The sequence below is a fragment of the Artemia sp. Qi Xiang Cuo genome, chromosome 2, assembly GCF_049724085.1.
Source record: "Artemia sp. Qi Xiang Cuo chromosome 2, ASM4972408v1, whole genome shotgun sequence".
Classification (NCBI taxonomy): domain Eukaryota; kingdom Metazoa; phylum Arthropoda; class Branchiopoda; order Anostraca; family Artemiidae; genus Artemia; species Artemia sp. Qi Xiang Cuo.
In genome coordinates, this window is record NC_142795.1 from 60,142,181 (window position 1) to 60,158,745 (window position 16,565).

A 16,565-nucleotide genomic window follows, 5' to 3' on the forward strand; every position below is an offset into this window, starting at 1 on the left:
CTTACCACGTTTAAAAGTCTTGAATTCAATTTAGTTCCCAAATAAAGCTTTTTTATGAAATTCAAAATCCTTGTCTTACAAAAAAGCGGGCAATGGCGTTGCTTTGCCTTGCTTTGGCTTATTATGTCCTATACAGTTTTCTTATGAAGTGAAAAATAATTTACCAAAACATTACCATAACATTAAATATTTCCTTTATTGCTACAACTCTTTGTGACTTTTTCATTTAACCAGGGCGATTTTATTATCGCCCTAGTCTTAAAATTCCAGCCATAAGGTAAAAGAATGAGAAAAAGGTCCCCATTCTACTCAAAACGAAGAGTGTTATAATCAGACGGATGAGACGTTTCAAATGAGCTGTCACTCGCCATTTTTTCCAGGGGGGATTGTATCGAACCAGGGTCCTAAAACATTGGGAGAACTCCCGAAACATCAAGTGATCTTAATGAAAATCATATCATCAGTTTCAGCATATCAGAAAACCCTACTGTGGAGGTTTCAAGCTTTTATATAAAAATGTGGAATTTTGTATTTTTCGCCAGAAGCTAGATTACGAATGCGTTTTTATTTGCTTGTCTCTTTTCCAGGGGGGATTGTATCGAACCAGGGTCCTAAAACATTGGGAGAAGACTCATTTGATCAAAAATCAAAAGTTCTAGTGCCCTTCTTTAATGGCCGAAAATATTGGTGGGCAGCTAGCCTCCCTCCCACGCCCTCTTTTCCTCGAAGTCCCCTAATCAAAATCTTGAGATAGCCATTTTGTTCAGCATAGTCAAAAGACCTATTAACTATGCCTTTGAGGGTGACTTGATCCCCCACAGTCCCTGGGGGAAGGACTGCAAGCTATGAGCTTTGCCCATTGTTTACATAATAGTATTGATTATTGGGAAATATACAGGCATTTTTGGGGGAGACGGATGGAGGGGGAGGATTACTAGGGGGGTCTTTTTATGGAAGAATTTTCCGGGGGGAGGGGAATTTTCCATGGAGGGGGAGCCGGATTTCCCAGCACTATTTAAAACGATCAGAAATTAATTTTAAAAACGGGGTTTTTGAACTGAAAGTAAGGCGAAACATTAAAACTTAGGAGCAACAGAAATTATTACGTATATGAGGAGGGTTTCCCTATCCTCAATACCAAGCTTTTAACACTAAGTTTTTTTTTAAGAACTTTAAAAAATGCTTATTGTTCTAATTAAAAGGCTCTTGGTTTTCAGGAGTCATTCTTAGATAATTGGAAAAAAGTCGAACTTTAGCTTACAGAGAAAGGTATTGAGGAGGATGTGACCCCCTTCTTGTGCGTAATTTTAAGTCTGTTTATTTTAAGTTCTAATGTTTCTCCTTACTTTCATTTGAAAAAGATTGGTTTTTCTGATTAATTCTTTCCAAGAACTCTTCAAGACATTAATTTTCAATAAAACGCATATGACGCAGTAGGCTATAGACCTTTACAGTTAGGGAACGGGCAGGGGCGTCGTTTTTTCTATGGGGGGGGGCAAGTGGGGTAAATTGTCACCCAAACGAATTGGGGAAAATACTATTATATAGCCTATGCCCCTTGACTATCCAGATATGGGCCTCTCTTCCCCCCTCCCCAATAAAATGCTGGAGCTACTCCCCTGGGAAGGGCGTAGTAGCAAAACTCTTGTTTGTAAGGATTTTTGTTCGTTTTAACTTTGACTTGCATACTCAATTTAAGTCTTGCTCGTTTTAAGATTTTTTTTTATTCATTTACATTACTACCTGTTGTATGTTGGTTTGGTATGATTGTTTATTTAATTTCTGTTCGTTTTGGGTTTCATTTATTCTTAATAGTTTTTTCTGGTCGTGTTTCGGTTATTATGGGAATTTACTTTGCTGGTCTTAAATTTAATATGGCTCTTTAATTTTCTTTGAATAACTTATTTTTTAGAAAGTTCTTATTTTAAATAATATTAATTAAAAGGCAAAAGTACTATTAACTTATAGGCACTGCCAATTTGACATTTAAACTTTGTCAGTATTTAGCTGCTTCTAGATGCTGTTTGCCTTTTTATAATTTGCGAATAGTCTTATTTATTTTTATAATGCATGGAATATTCTTTCCATAGGCAATTTTTAAAATTAATACCTTGGACATATTTGAAGCAAAAATGAAATTTAGGATGCTAGGCATTTTCCCTGGAAAATTTGCCCTGGGAAATTCCCTCTGTGGGAGGTTCCCCACCAGAAAAATTACCCCTTGGTATTCCCCCTACCCCTTGGGAAATTCCCTCCCCTCCAAAAAATTTCACCTGACAATTCCTCTGTAACATTTTGCCCAAATGTAAAATTGTGCATCCAAAGATAAAGAAAAGCAAATCCAGAATCCAGAAGGGGCATGGCAAGAGGGCTAGTTGCCCTCCAATCTGTTTGGTCACATAAAAGGGCATTAAAATTTTTAATTTTTGTTTGAATGAGCCCTCTCCCGATCTTCTAGAATTACAGAACTCGTTCAATACGATCATCACTGGACGAAAAAAAATAACAAATAGCACAAATCCGTTATGTTGTTGTACAAAAAAAAATCAAGTTATTGTTGATGAAAGGTTGAAACCTCCACAGTAGGGTTCTCTGATCGGTTTGTTGTTAGGGAGGGGTACAGATGCCTCAAAGGGTGCAATTTTTGCCCAAACATCCTAACTCTCATTGAGCCCTCAGGTAAATACAGAATTGGTCTTAAGAAAGGGGGAGGGTGGAGGTGCGAACTGATACTTATACATTCCTACATGATTTCCGGGAGTGTTTCTGGTCTACGCCATTGTTATGAAAGTAAAGAGTAACATTCGCCTCTACATTAAACAGAATTCATTCCGAATACAAGGGGGACTACCTCCTCATCATACAGAACCTCCCCCTCTTGGTCGTAGAAACTTCAGATGAAACTCATTCGATCGAATTTGAGAGTTCTAATACCTTTTTTAAAGACAAAAGTGATTGAAGACCAATCAGCCCATGTCCTAGAATCATCTCTGATATCTGGTCCTTTTAGTCCGCCTTAGGGCATCTGATCGACATTTCGAAATACTTAATTTGACTTTCTCTGTGGCTGCTCAATTTTTCCTGTGGGAGAGATTTCCGTGAGAGGGAGAGGGAAATCTGTCGGTGGACGGAATAACCCTCGGGAGAGATTTTACAAGAAGAATTTTCAGGGGGAACTTTTCACAAGGGGAATTTTTGGCTGGGGGGAATTGTCAGGCGGGAATATTCCAAGAGGGGGATTTTTCGGAGGTGGAGGGAACGCCATCCTCCAAGTTTAGATTATTTATATTTATCTTTTATAATGTCTTCAAAATGTCAATGACTACTCAATGCTATGAAAGATTTGAAACACGACGACACCAAAACCTTTATTTGCTTGCTCAATATAAAAAAGGATGCATCAGTTTTTCTTCATTCCCACCTACCTGTTCTTTAAGTTAAGATAACCCTAAAACGGTGTTTTTTTATTTTTCAGTTGCGGTTAATTCAAGCAGTGGAAGTTCATCAGGTCATCAGTCTCAAGGACAAAATTCCACTTTGACTTTTGATGGACATTTTGCGAAAGGAGATTTGTTTGAACCTTCTTTCCCGGAATCAGGAAGAGGCGATATCGATACTGAAGCACATCAGTTGTATGACATAGAAAAAATGAGCTCAATCTGTCCTGAATAATATTTTCTGTTCGAAGGAAAATGCTTAAATTCTTCTATACAACAGAGAAGTTTTGAAACTGATGTTGATGAAGACAGCCCAGGTGAATCCCACAGCCCAACAAGTAATACAGATAATGAGGCACATCAATTGGATGATACAGAGGATCTGAAATCACTTTGCCCTGAAGGGGAATCTCTTTTAGACGGAGAATGTTTATCTACTTCTAACCAAATGAAAAATCTTGAAACTGATGTCGCTGAACACATCCCAGGGAAATCAGAGAATGCAATCAGAAATTCGGCTGTTGAAAGCAAATGGATGATTTATAAGGGTAAACGATGTATCAAACGTCGAGAATCATGTGACGTACATAACGACCGATGTTGTCACAAAGATGAAAGAGGCTGGTGCCGCTGCAATTGGTTTGGAGTCAATTGCAAATGTTGGAATAGTATATCATTACTGTTCAGATATCTATTTTGGGATTTAAGACCTTACTCGTAACTTTGAATTGCCTTTCAGTGAGAAATGGCTCTGATTTAAATTTCAATTTTTTTTTGATTCTTTCTAGCACTGTGTAGATGTTTAACAATTTGACACCGGGGTGAGTTTTCTTATTTGTTGTTGTTTTGGTGTTTTTGTTTACTCAAATTGTTCAATAAACCATATAATAGAATATATAAACCATAATAGAATAAACCATAAACCATATAATAGAATATTTCTGTTTTCTTTTTCTTTTTTTTTGAATAACCATTTATGGTTGGGTCGGTCTCATTTAAGGTAAACAATTTTTGCTTTACAGTCTATACATATCAGCTAATTAAGGAAAATTACTTCATATTCAGTAATTAATGTCAAAGAAAAAAAGGCTTTTCTATTATTTACATAAGGTTCGATAGAAGAGTGCAATATGCGTATTTCTTAAGTTAAGTCTAAAATAATTCTCACACATTTATTCACATATAGATGTGGACCCCCCTCCCCCATTCCGAACCGAGGACCATGCAAAAAAGGTTTTGTTGAGCTCTAGTTTAACCCTTGTCATATGTTAATCCGCAAACTATATTATCCTAACTAGTTCTGTGCTAAAAATGACACATGATGGGTGCCCATTATTTTTGTAGTTCCAGGCCGCTAAGGACTCAAGGTCGTGGAATCGGTCGGCTAATTCCATAGACGACAACCCTTGGCCCCCTTCTCACACGCTTGTCTCGTCAAACGCTTGACGCTTGTCGATGTGTCTCCCCAAATCTCACACGCTTTTTCCCTCTTCCATGGTTAACATTACATTTGTTTTCTGTGCTATTTATGGACACCTGATCAAATTTTTTCATTGCTTCGTCAATTATTTACCTACGTTTCTACCAGGGTTATAGCCTGCTCGAGATTTTCAGAATTACATGATAATATTAGTCTTAGCAGTTTTTTGGTAGCCCATGTGTAAAGGTATCTAATTGTAATTTTTGTACAGTATCGTCTCTTCCGCCTTCTCCCAACTGTAAGCATAGAGACAGACAAATCTTGTTTGCATACTCTCGAATACTGGTTGAGGTATTGAATGTAACTACCTCTGTTCTTAACCTCTCAGAAACACTCGTTTCTATGAACCTTGTTTTAAATGATTCTATTAGAGTGTTAATTTCTTTTGCCTCTTTTTTTTTGCAATTGATTCAAAATATTTTAGAGCACTTCCCCTTAATCTAGCTGCTACGCATTGCTATTTGGCTTTATCGTCAAATTTTTCTGTTAAATCGTCGAAAATTTTCAATTTTTCGATGAATTCATCGACATCTGAAATTCCCTCGTATTCTGGTATATTTTTTGCAATTTCCAATACCGTTGTTAGGGAAGTCATTGTGATTTCTGATAAAGTCATTTTTGTTTTAATCTACCACTCTATTTAGCCTTCTCGACCCAGTTTTCCCGCAAGCCACCAGTTCTAGTAAAGAAGATTTTTGATAGTACTATAATGGGTTGTTAACTTTGCCCTTGGAGGGTGCGTGGGTGCTGTCCTAAGGTGATTAAAGCTTGGGTAGCGTTTCAATATATATATATATATATATATATATATATATATATATATATATATATATATATATATATATATATATATATATATATATATATATATATATATATATATATATATATATATATATATATATATATATATATATATATATATATATATATATATATATATATATATATATATATATATATATATATATATATATATATATATATATATATATATAATATATATATATATATATATAAAAACATAATTTATGCCCTGACCACACGTTCTGTTTAAGGAAGTGGTATTACAAAATCCAATATATCCACAGAAATTCCTTCAGCTCCTAGTTTGGTGGTCAATTTCAAAACTTCTTATCTAGAACCCATTATTTCCAAACTTCTTTAATAAAAATGCAACAACGCAAATTATAAAACATAAAGAATCTTTGTTTTATAATTTGCGTTGTTGCATTTTTATTTGGTTTTATTAAAATTAATTTCTGACTTAATTCGTCAGTCTACAACACTTTCAACTTTGCTGAACAAAATGACTATCTTAAAATTTTGATCGTATTACTTTAAAAAGAAGAGATGTGGGAGCGGCTAGCTGTCCTTCAATTTTTTTAGCTTCACTGGTTTGGTACAATCATCCCCTGGGAAAAAAAGAAAAAACAAACAACAGCTAATAAACACGCATCCGTGATCTTCCTTCTGGCACAAAATGTAAAATTCCACATTTTTGTATATAGGAGCTAGAAATATCTACAGTGAGTTTTCTGATACGCTGAATCTGAAAGCGGAATTTTTATTAAGATTCCTTGAATTATAGGTGGTGTTTCCCTCCTTTCTCCAAAATCAGTTAAACTTTCTCGGGCGTGTAGCTTTTGATAGGTAAACTAAACTTGATGAGTCTTTTATATTTAGAATCAGCATAATAAGTCAATTCTTTTGATGTATCTATTTATATCAGAAGCTACGTCGCTCCTTTCTCACAGTTCGTTACCACGAACTGCCTGATTTCTGATCATTTTTTAAATAATAACCTGTAACCCGTCTCCTCTTCACTGAAATTTCCCCCACGGAAAGATCCTCTGGACAATTCAATCCCGGTGACAATATACCCCAGAAAATTACTCTCAACATCTCCACATGTAAAATTGGGTCAGCAAAGAGAAAGTAAGATAAATAAAAAGAATTTCGGATAGGAATTCTAGAAAGTTCCCGCATTGTGAAATTTCCCTTAATTAATTCACCTGACAGAGACTTCCCTCTCCATGGAAAATTTTCCTCGTTGAAACCCCCCTAGCGGAAAAACTCCCCCTCTCCCGACCGAAAAATGTATGCATACTTCCCAATAACAAACATAGTACAGTCAATCTAAGGTTTAACCTCAAACAAATTGCAATAGTTTTGATTTTGGTACCATTCTAACCGGAAAAAAAATTACCTACAGTATATCAACCAAAATCAGACGAGCCAAAATTGACCATTTTTGTCCTTTCTTCTAAAATGACGACTTAAAAAAAACTTAATTTGCACGTATAGAAAGTTGATAATAGGTAAATCTGGTACTTAGGTCGCAAATATACACTTTGTTACTGTTTTGAAGGCTAATGTTCAGTTCTTCTCCCATCCTGCCAAATACCCAATTCTCAATATAGGTCTGAGAGCAAAATTACGTGGTTTAGTTCATACAGGAAAAAATTGGACAGCTAATGCGGAAAAGAGGGTGTTTCCAAGTCAATTTACCCCTCCCCCACCCTCCATCCTAAACGTGACCACACCGTGACCACCTAGAATCCAATAAGAACTTCTCACAACTGGCTAAATCAATGATTTTAGTTTGAACAAAAAATCACAGATAATTCGAAATTCCAAAAGGATTGAAGATTCATCACATTTCTTTGATTAATTACATGTCCTCTTCATCTTCGATTTGGACCTGAGCATTGGGGCAACTGATTCCTTTGCATGATTTGCAAGCAATGTCGCATTCCGTGTCATTTTGATGACGGCTGCACCGGTAACTATCACATGATCCCTTACAACCATATTTCACGAGGGAGAAATTTTTTTTCAGTCCTAATCTTCTTAACAGTTGTTTATGTGTCCAAAGTTGCACCTGAAGTTGCTGCCTTAGGCTCACTGTGCAGGTAGACCCTGTGGGGCTCAGGAATACAACGATAAAGTAACAACACTAACAAGTCGGTATCGTCACCGATAACTACAGTGTCCCAACTCTTTGAACACTCAGCCGCTGTAAGCCCAATAAGCAAGTCAGTATCAGCTTTAGCTTGGATGGCTCTAAAACCTTTGCCTCGTAAATAATCATAATGTATATTGACGAAACGAGATTTGTTATTTTTGCACAAAAGTAATTCCTCTTTCTTCGTGGTCAGTCTCACTTCTGGGCTAAACAGAACTACCCGTACAGTGACACAGTTTCGCTTAAAACGAGTCATATCTTTTGTCGAACCAAAGATGTCATAGCCATCAAAGAAAATAATGGCGTCTGCATATCGGTCTGGATATCGTAGTTCCAGTATCTGTCTAAGATCTCCGGATATCTTTCTTTCTTTACCCAGGGAAGCCTATGAAGCAAAGCACCCTCGTCTGAAAAGTAGGTGCAAGTCAGACTAAGTTTTCTCCCTATAGTATGAATTTCTGAAAATTGCCTGATATATTTGTTAGCTCTGGCTTATTTGGCTTTTGGAATCTGCCAGAATCATCAAGAAGTAACGCAAGATAGGAGCAAAGTTCATATTTAAATAAAGATTCTTCGTTCATATTCAGTATTTTGTAAATATCTAGAAGACTCTGAAACAGCAATGAAGGGTCTAAACGGTAAATTCCTCCCCAATTTTTTTGCTTTGCCTTCATAAAGACTACCTGATCCTTTTGTTTGAATGAATGTTCCTTTAGAGATTTCCCTACAATACTGTCAAGAATCTTCTTCCTGACTTCCTCTGGTTTTTCAGCGTTCATGTTTTCTTCAGCGGTCATGCCAGCAGCAAGGCTTCAATACTATAGGGGATCACCCTCGAAAGGAGACGACTACTCGACAAAGTCAATAACTATTTGTGTATTTTTACAGTCCCTTTGCTGCCTTCACATACCAAACTCTTTGTGTTGGTCGCTTGTGCGATAAAAACATCCGTCAAATCTAACATCAGAAAATTAACGTGATTACAGGCTGGACGTCCCATTAACAAATGCAGTCTCTGTACTTCCATCATTCCTCTACCTCCAGTCAATCCAGTTGCCATTTTCAGACTTTTCATCAGTTTTTGTTCTCTGGCCAAATCTGTAGATAAACTGACCTAGCATCTGTCTGATCTTCCCACGACGTGCAAGGCTTAGAAAGACTGGAAAAGCCTTGGGCTTGTATGTACAAGTCTGTTCATTTGCTGTAGGTACAGCCTTGTTGACTTCGTGTAGTTGTTGTGACCAGCTTCTGCGAGATAAGGGAGCATGTCGGAAATTATTTGCGAATGAAGTTTCCAAACACTAATGTTCAAGGTGCCAGAAAAAATTTACCAACCTAAAGCAATTTTTGCTGTTTAACTTTTGAAAAGAGCAATAAACTAAATTAGGAATTCTTCCATGAGACATGAACGCTAGATGGCATTCTTACTAGTTTTTGTGGAATTTTTCACCAAATGGTGTTTGAGTAATTGAGTGTCCGGTTCAACCCCCACCTCTCATATGTAAAACTGGGTTACACGTTCATTAGAAGCTGATCGTCTTAGAGTCTGAATAACATCAATCTCCTTAGATGCTTTTAACAGCTTCACAAGATATTCTTGTCATATCGTACGTATAATTGTAAAGTTGCGGTTATCCCCTTTATATGTCGATCATTCTAGTAGAAAAACAGTATTTATTGACAATAAAATGTATCCTTACTTTTGATGGCTCATAGTAAAAAATACCCATCACGTCCTTTGATTATTTAGCTATGGTCTGATTTCAGCTTGGCAAAACCTTCCTTGGATCTTGAATGTAACTAAAAAGTTAACTAGAAACCAAAATTGATCAGTAAACCTACTGGTTACCAGTTTACCATCAGAATTTGATGTAGTTTCGGCCCAATCTTCAGACGGACTTTTTTCATCCGACTCGTCAGGATCATCCATTTCAGATGTAATGTTAGCAGTGTTTTAATAAATGAAATCGGATGTGTCATCTACGGCTGTATCAATCTTTTGCTCTCTACTAGAGTCATTATTGTTATCAGATTCACATTCAACTAATCGATCTTCATCAATTTCTCTCCAGAACTTTTGAGAATTGATTATACAAAGATGAAGGCAATGACCAAAATATTTTCTCTTCAATTGCCTATTTTTAGGGCAATTCTGATAGCTGCGAGTATATTTTCAGCTGTGTGTCTAACTGTCAAGCGTTTGAAGAGTAATAAGGAACCCTAGACCACTTATTGTCCACTTATTTGCTTGAGATACACGATTACTGCCAGGTAGCCCACTCCTATTAATGAATAAAAGTCAAAGGTCAGCGAGACTTTTTTGGTCTCTCTTATATCTGCTTTCAACTTCATAAGTTTCTTTTTCTTTGTTTGAGAGACACGTCTCTTTATTGTACGAGTAGATGAAGGGAGAATATCACCGTTGAAACTTTTAACAAGTCCACTTTTGCCACCTTTATCCAATACAGGCAGAAGTATCCTGTCCACAAGTACTGCTCTGACGTAAAGCAGTGCGTCAGAGCAGTACTTGTTTGTCAAATTCTTTGTCAACTTCTTGTTTCTCAACGCACTGCTTTGTCAACTTCTCTAGATTAAAACAGTTGTGCAGCATCATAGACCAAACATGTTCAGTTCCTTTTTTTCCAATATTGCCAGGACCTCTTAGGATCTCTTGCTGTTCTTCCTACTTCTCATTTTCAGAAAGATAATCTTTTCTGTATGACAAACTGCAACTTTGAGATTCCTTGTTACAATATTTGTTTCTCATGCTGTTGGCAATTGAGAAAAAGATACTTTCACCTTTATTTTGTCAACATACTCAAGATGATTGATGAAAGTTTTTGTTTTTCCGAGTGATTGATCCATGAGCAAGTACAAATGGAAGATAGAAGATCGATTTTGGAATAGTTTTTGTGTTTTCAAGTTTTTTTGTAGAAATATTCAAAAAAAAGTATTAAAACTGCAAAATAAAGCGCCTTAGTAAATCAATCTTTTTTCTTCTTGTATATACCTGCACATGCATCAACCACTCAGATGAAATCACACTTTTGGGGGGAGTGGCCAGGCAGCTTTATCATGAATGTTTGTTTTATGAATGCAAAAAGAACTATTTAAGGCAATTCTAAGGTTTTACGTTCAGCTCACTTCAGACCTGGGCTGGCTAACCTTTTCTGATAACCTGGGTTTATTCCCAACAACGTAAATTCAAGCTTACGCTGAACCTTTTGCTTCTCTTGATCGCAAAGATAAGCAAAGATAAGCAAAAGGTTGAGTGTAAGCTTGAATTTACATTGTAGTGAATAAAACCTGGTGATCAGAAAAGGCCAGCCAACCCATGTCTGAAGTGACCCGAGCCTAAAACCTTAGAACATCCTCAAATAGTTCTTTTTGCATTCATAAAACAAGCATTCATGACAAAGCTGCGAGACCACTCTCCCAAATAAATATGTATTCTTCTGAGTGATTGATGCATGAGCAGTTATCTATAAGAAGACAAAGATTGGTTTACTTAGGCACTTTTTTTTTTTTTTTTTTTTTTTGCAATTCTTAACACTCTTTTTTGAATATTTCTACAAAAAAAGCCTTGAAAACACAAAGGCTATTCCAAAGTCGATCTTCTATCTTCCATTTGTACCAGCTTATGCATTAATCACTCAGAAGAACTCACATTTTTAGGGGAGAGTGGCCAGGCAGCTTTATCATGAATGCTTTGTTTTATGAATGCAGAAAGAACTATTTAAGGAAGTTCTAAGGTTTCACGTTCAGCTCACTTCTGACTTGGGCTAGCAAACCTTTTCTGATAACCTGGGTTTATTCCCAACAATGTAAATTCAAGCTTACGCTGAACCTTTTGCTTCTCTTGGTCGTCTAGTTTCTGTTACTCGAGACCACCCTTGACTTTGTTTCTTTTCTTTTCATTCTCTTCTTCTGTTGCACAGCGACTCCAACCTTTCACCGCCAGATCACGGCACAAAAGTTCGCTGACCTTTATCCACAAGAAAATATTGACAACACAAAAACTCAGTAAACAAAAAAAAAAAATAAATAAAAAATAGACAAAAAAGCTGATACGGAAAAAACCAGGTTAAGGAAAAACAGAACAGAAAAAGAAACTTTTGTGACAAAAAAATATTACCTGTTTGTGTTTTCTGTTCTGTTCTGTTTTTTTTTTGTTTTTTTTTTTAAACAGAAACAGAAAAGGGTTAGACAAAAACAGAAATAGAAGTAAAAACAAACAGTGCCGATGCTTAATACGAATTATCTAGGCAGGCAACTTGTCGATGTTAATACTGTTTCTGTTTTTTTTTTCTGTTTTTGTCTAACGTGTTTTTGTTTCCGTTTTTCAAAAAAAAAAAAAAAAAATACAGAACAGAACAAAGAAACAGCTAATCTGTTTTTGTAACCATTTTCTGTTTCTGTTCTGCTTTTCCTTAACCTGTTTTTTCTGTTTCTGTTTTTTTTCCTTTTTTCTGTTTTTTTTTTTTTTTTTTTATTTACCGATGGTTTGTGTTTTCACTATTGTCTACCAGATAAAGGTCAGTAAACTTTTTTACTTTTATCTAGCGGTGAGAGATTGGAGCTGCTGTGCAAAAAAGCGCCATAGTAAATCAATCTTTTTTCTTCTTGTAGATACCTGCTCATGCATCAATCACTCAGAAGAGCTCATATTTTTGGGGGAGAGTGACCAGGCAGCTTTATCATGAATGTTTGTCTTATGAATGCCAAAAGAACTATTTAAGGCAGTTCTAAGGTTTTACGTTCAGCTCACTTCAGACTTGGGCTGGCTAACCTTTTCTGATAACCTGGGTTTATTCCCAACAACGTAAATTCAAGCTTACGCTGAACCTTTTGCTTCTCTTGATCGTCTAGTTTCTTTTACTCAAGACCACCCTTGACTTTGTTTCTTTTCTTTTTATTCTCTTCTTCTGTTGCACAGTGGCTCCTACCTTTCACTGCCAGATCGCAGCACAAAAATTCGCTGACCTTTATCCGCAAGACAATAGTGACAACACAAAAGCTCCGTAAAAAAAAACAAAAAAAAACAAACAGAAAATAGGCAAAAAAACTGAAACGGAAAAAAACTGGTTAAGGAAAAACAGAACAGAAAAAGAAACTGGTGACAAGAACATATTACCTGTATGTGTTTTCTGTTCTTTTTTTATTTTTTTGAAAAACAGAAACAGAAAAGGGTTAGACAAAAACAGAAATAGAAGTAAAAACAAACAGTGCCGATGCTTAATACGAACTATCTAGGCAGGCAAATTGTCGATGTTAATACAGTTTCTGTTTTTATTTCTTTTTCTGTTTTTGTCTAAAGTGTTTTTGTTTCCGTTTTTTCAAAAAAAGAAAAAAACAGAACAGAAAACAGAAACAGATAATCTGTTTTTCTCACCAGTTTCTGTTTCTCTTCGGTTTTCCTTAACCTGTTTTTTCCGTTTCTGTTTTTTTTGCCTTTTTTCTGTTTTTTTTTTTTTTTTTTTATTTACGATGGGTTTGTTTTTTCAAAATTTTCTACCAGATAATGGTCAGTAAAATTTAGTACTGTCATCTAGCGGGGAGAGCTTGGAGCCGCTGTGCAAGAGAAGAAGAAAATGAAAAGAAAAGAAATATAATTAAGGGTGGTCTTGAATAACAAGGAACAAATGATCAAGAGAAGCAAAAGGTTGAGTGTAAGCTTGAATTTACATTGTAGTGAATAAACCCTGGTGATCAGAAAAGGTTAGCAAACTCATGTCTGAAGTGACCTGAGCCTAAAACCTTAGAACTGCCTCAAATAGTTCTTTGTGCATTCATAAAACAAGCATTCATGACGTAGCTGCCAGACCACTCTCCCAAATAAATATGTATTCTTCTGTGTGATTGATGCATGAGCAGGTATCTATAAGAAGACAAAACATTGGTTTACTTAGGCACTTTTTTTTTCTTTTTTTTTGCAATTCTTAACACTTTTTTTTGAATATTTCTACAAAAAAAAGCCTTGAAAACACAAAGGCTATTCCAAAATCGATCTTCTATCTTCCATTTGTACTAGCTTATGCATTAATGAATCGGAAAAACAAAAAATTTCATCAATCATCTTGAGTATGTTGAAAAAATATAGGTGAAAGTATCTCTTTCTCCAGTGCCAACACCCCAAGAAACAAATTATATAATTAGGAATCCCAAAGCTGTCATTTGTCGTACAGAAAATATTCTCTTTCTGAAAATGAGAAGTTGGAAGAACAGCACAAGATCCCATGAAGTTCTGGTTATATCTCAAGGAAGGGAACTAAAAATATTCGCTCTATGATGCGGTGCAACTGTTCTAACCAAGAGAAGTAGACTACTCAGTGCGTCACAGCGGTACTTTTGGACAAGATACTTCTGTCTGTATTAGATAACGGTGGTATAATTGGGCTTATTTAAAGTTTCAACGGTGGTCTTTTCCCTCCATCTACTCGTAGAATCAAGAGACGTGTCTTTTAAGCAAAGAAAAGGAATTTTATGAAGTGTAAAGCAAATAAGAGGGAGATCAAAAAAGCCTAGCTGATCTTTGATTTTTTGTGATGAACAGGAGTGGGCTACCGGGCAGTAATTGTGTATCTTAAGCAAATAAGTGGACAATAAGTGGTTTAGGGTTGCTTATTAAACTTCTAGCACTTTAAGGTTAGAGACACAGCTGAAAATATACTCGCAGCTATCAGAGTGGCTCTAAAAATATGCAACTGAAGAGAAAATATTTTGGTCATTGCCTTCACCACTATATAGTCAATGCTCTCAAGTTCTGGGGAGAAATTGACAAAGAGCACTTAGTTGAATGTGAATCTGATAACAGTTATGACTGTAGTAGAGAGAAAGAGATTGATACAGCCGTAGATGACCTACCCGATGTCATTGATGAAAATATTGCTAGCACCGCATCTGAAATGGTTGATCCTGATGATTCGGATGATGAAAATGAGTCTGACGATTGGGCCGAAGCTACATCAAATTCTGGTGGCAGCACTAATGACATAGTTCCAGTGTCAATAAATGCTGTGTTTCAAAAGTTGCGTAAAACCCTGAAGCTAAGGAAAAATCCATTATATCCATCATGACATATTTGAATGTCCATCATGACATATTTGAAGATCTTTGCCAAAAAATAGGGCTGAAGAGCACACAAACCAGGATTAGCTCCTCCCTCCAGAGAAAATCTACCCTTCAGAAATTTTATGACCTTAATGTTCGAGATATTAAGATTCATGGGCGCCCATATGGGGGGGGGCAGGGGGTGGGGCTCCCGCCCCCCTGGCTGAATGATGCTGCCTTATTTTTGTATTTTTGTGCTGAGATTTCTATTATATAGCATTAAAAGTGCCAATTAAATTAGGTTTGCCCCCCTGGAATTCAGTTTATGGGCGCCCATGTTAAGATTAGAGAACTGGAACTGTCCGAGTAGGAATGGTTGATCCTTCAAAGCAAATCTAGTTATTGGTGCTCTTTTTAAGAATCAGCTAAAATTACCAGTAGATCTACCAACACAACATAGATCAAAGCGTACATACTGGTGAAGGGGCTGGTAAGCTTATGCGAAGTGAGATCGACAAACCAAAAGTTAACTGTATCGAATACTTAGCAAATATCTATAAATACAGAGAAGGGTTTTTCACCTCTGCCCATACCACTATTAATCGATTCCGAAAGTTGTTGTAAAGCATTCGTCGTTGAGTCCCCATTGCAAAATCCAAATCGGGTCTCACTCAGCAAACTATTAGCCTGTAGGAAACTATATAGACGTTTATGAATAACTTTTTCTAATAATTTCGAAAACAAAGGAAGAATCAAAATCAATGTTCAATTCTCAATTTCCTTTTTAGTTCCACCTTTATGAAGTGGTATCACTTCCGCAGTTTTTTTGCTGATGGGGGAAAATGCCCTTTTAAGGGAACGGTTTTATGATAAAAGGCAGACAGAGTAGAATATTATGCATTATTTCCTTAAATGTTCGGGGAGATAAGCCGTCCATTCCCTCAGAGTTTGATTTTAGAACTTTTATTATCTTAAACAGTTTGTCACTTGTACACGAATCAAAGGCTAATCAAATACTCTAGCCTCTATTATCACATATATGTGTTTTTGAACCTGTTTACACATATTTTGTACACAATTTTCCACTTTAAAATCAACATTAGAGAAAAAACTACCAATCTTTTTAAAAACTCCGGACTTGTCATCACGGGGGAGCCCTTCAAGTTTTACTTCCTCCCCTCTAATTCCAGCATTCCCATCGATAACTTCTTTTATCAGTTTTTATATTTCTTTCATGTTTCCTTTACTATTGAAAAACTTACTATCATAATATTCGGCCATAGCTTTGCGAAATAATTTATTCACTAAATTGTGCTGTTTTTTTGTGAACAATTCATACGAACCATCACTTTCATCATCTAAATATCTTTGATAAAGCTCAGTCCTTCTCTTTGTTTCGTCCAGAATTTCACTCGTTATCCATGGCTTACGAGGTTCCTGTTTCTACACTTTCATTACCTTAATGGGACACGCACTATAATAAATGGTGAATTAGCAGACAATAGATTATCAAGTGCTCTCGTAGGGGATTATTCTTCAGAAAACATGAGGGTGCAATTGATAACACAAACTTCCACTACAAGCTTTTGAAGATTCTCTTTTTTCATTAACCGTGTCTTCATTTTCTTTT

At 36.1% G+C, this 16,565-nt stretch overlaps 1 protein-coding gene across 1 annotated transcript in view; it reads left to right on the forward strand.

The window, feature by feature from the left end:
• Positions 1–13,535: 13,535 nt before the first annotated feature.
• barc (RRM1_TatSF1_like and RRM2_TatSF1_like domain-containing protein barc) overlaps positions 13,536–16,565 on the forward strand; it is a 178,427-nt gene continuing 175,397 nt past the window's right edge. Inside the window, exon 1 of the mRNA XM_089102330.1 lies at positions 13,536–13,554. The gene's annotated coding sequence lies outside the window, so the exon portion shown is untranslated. The remainder of the gene's footprint in view (positions 13,555–16,565) is intronic.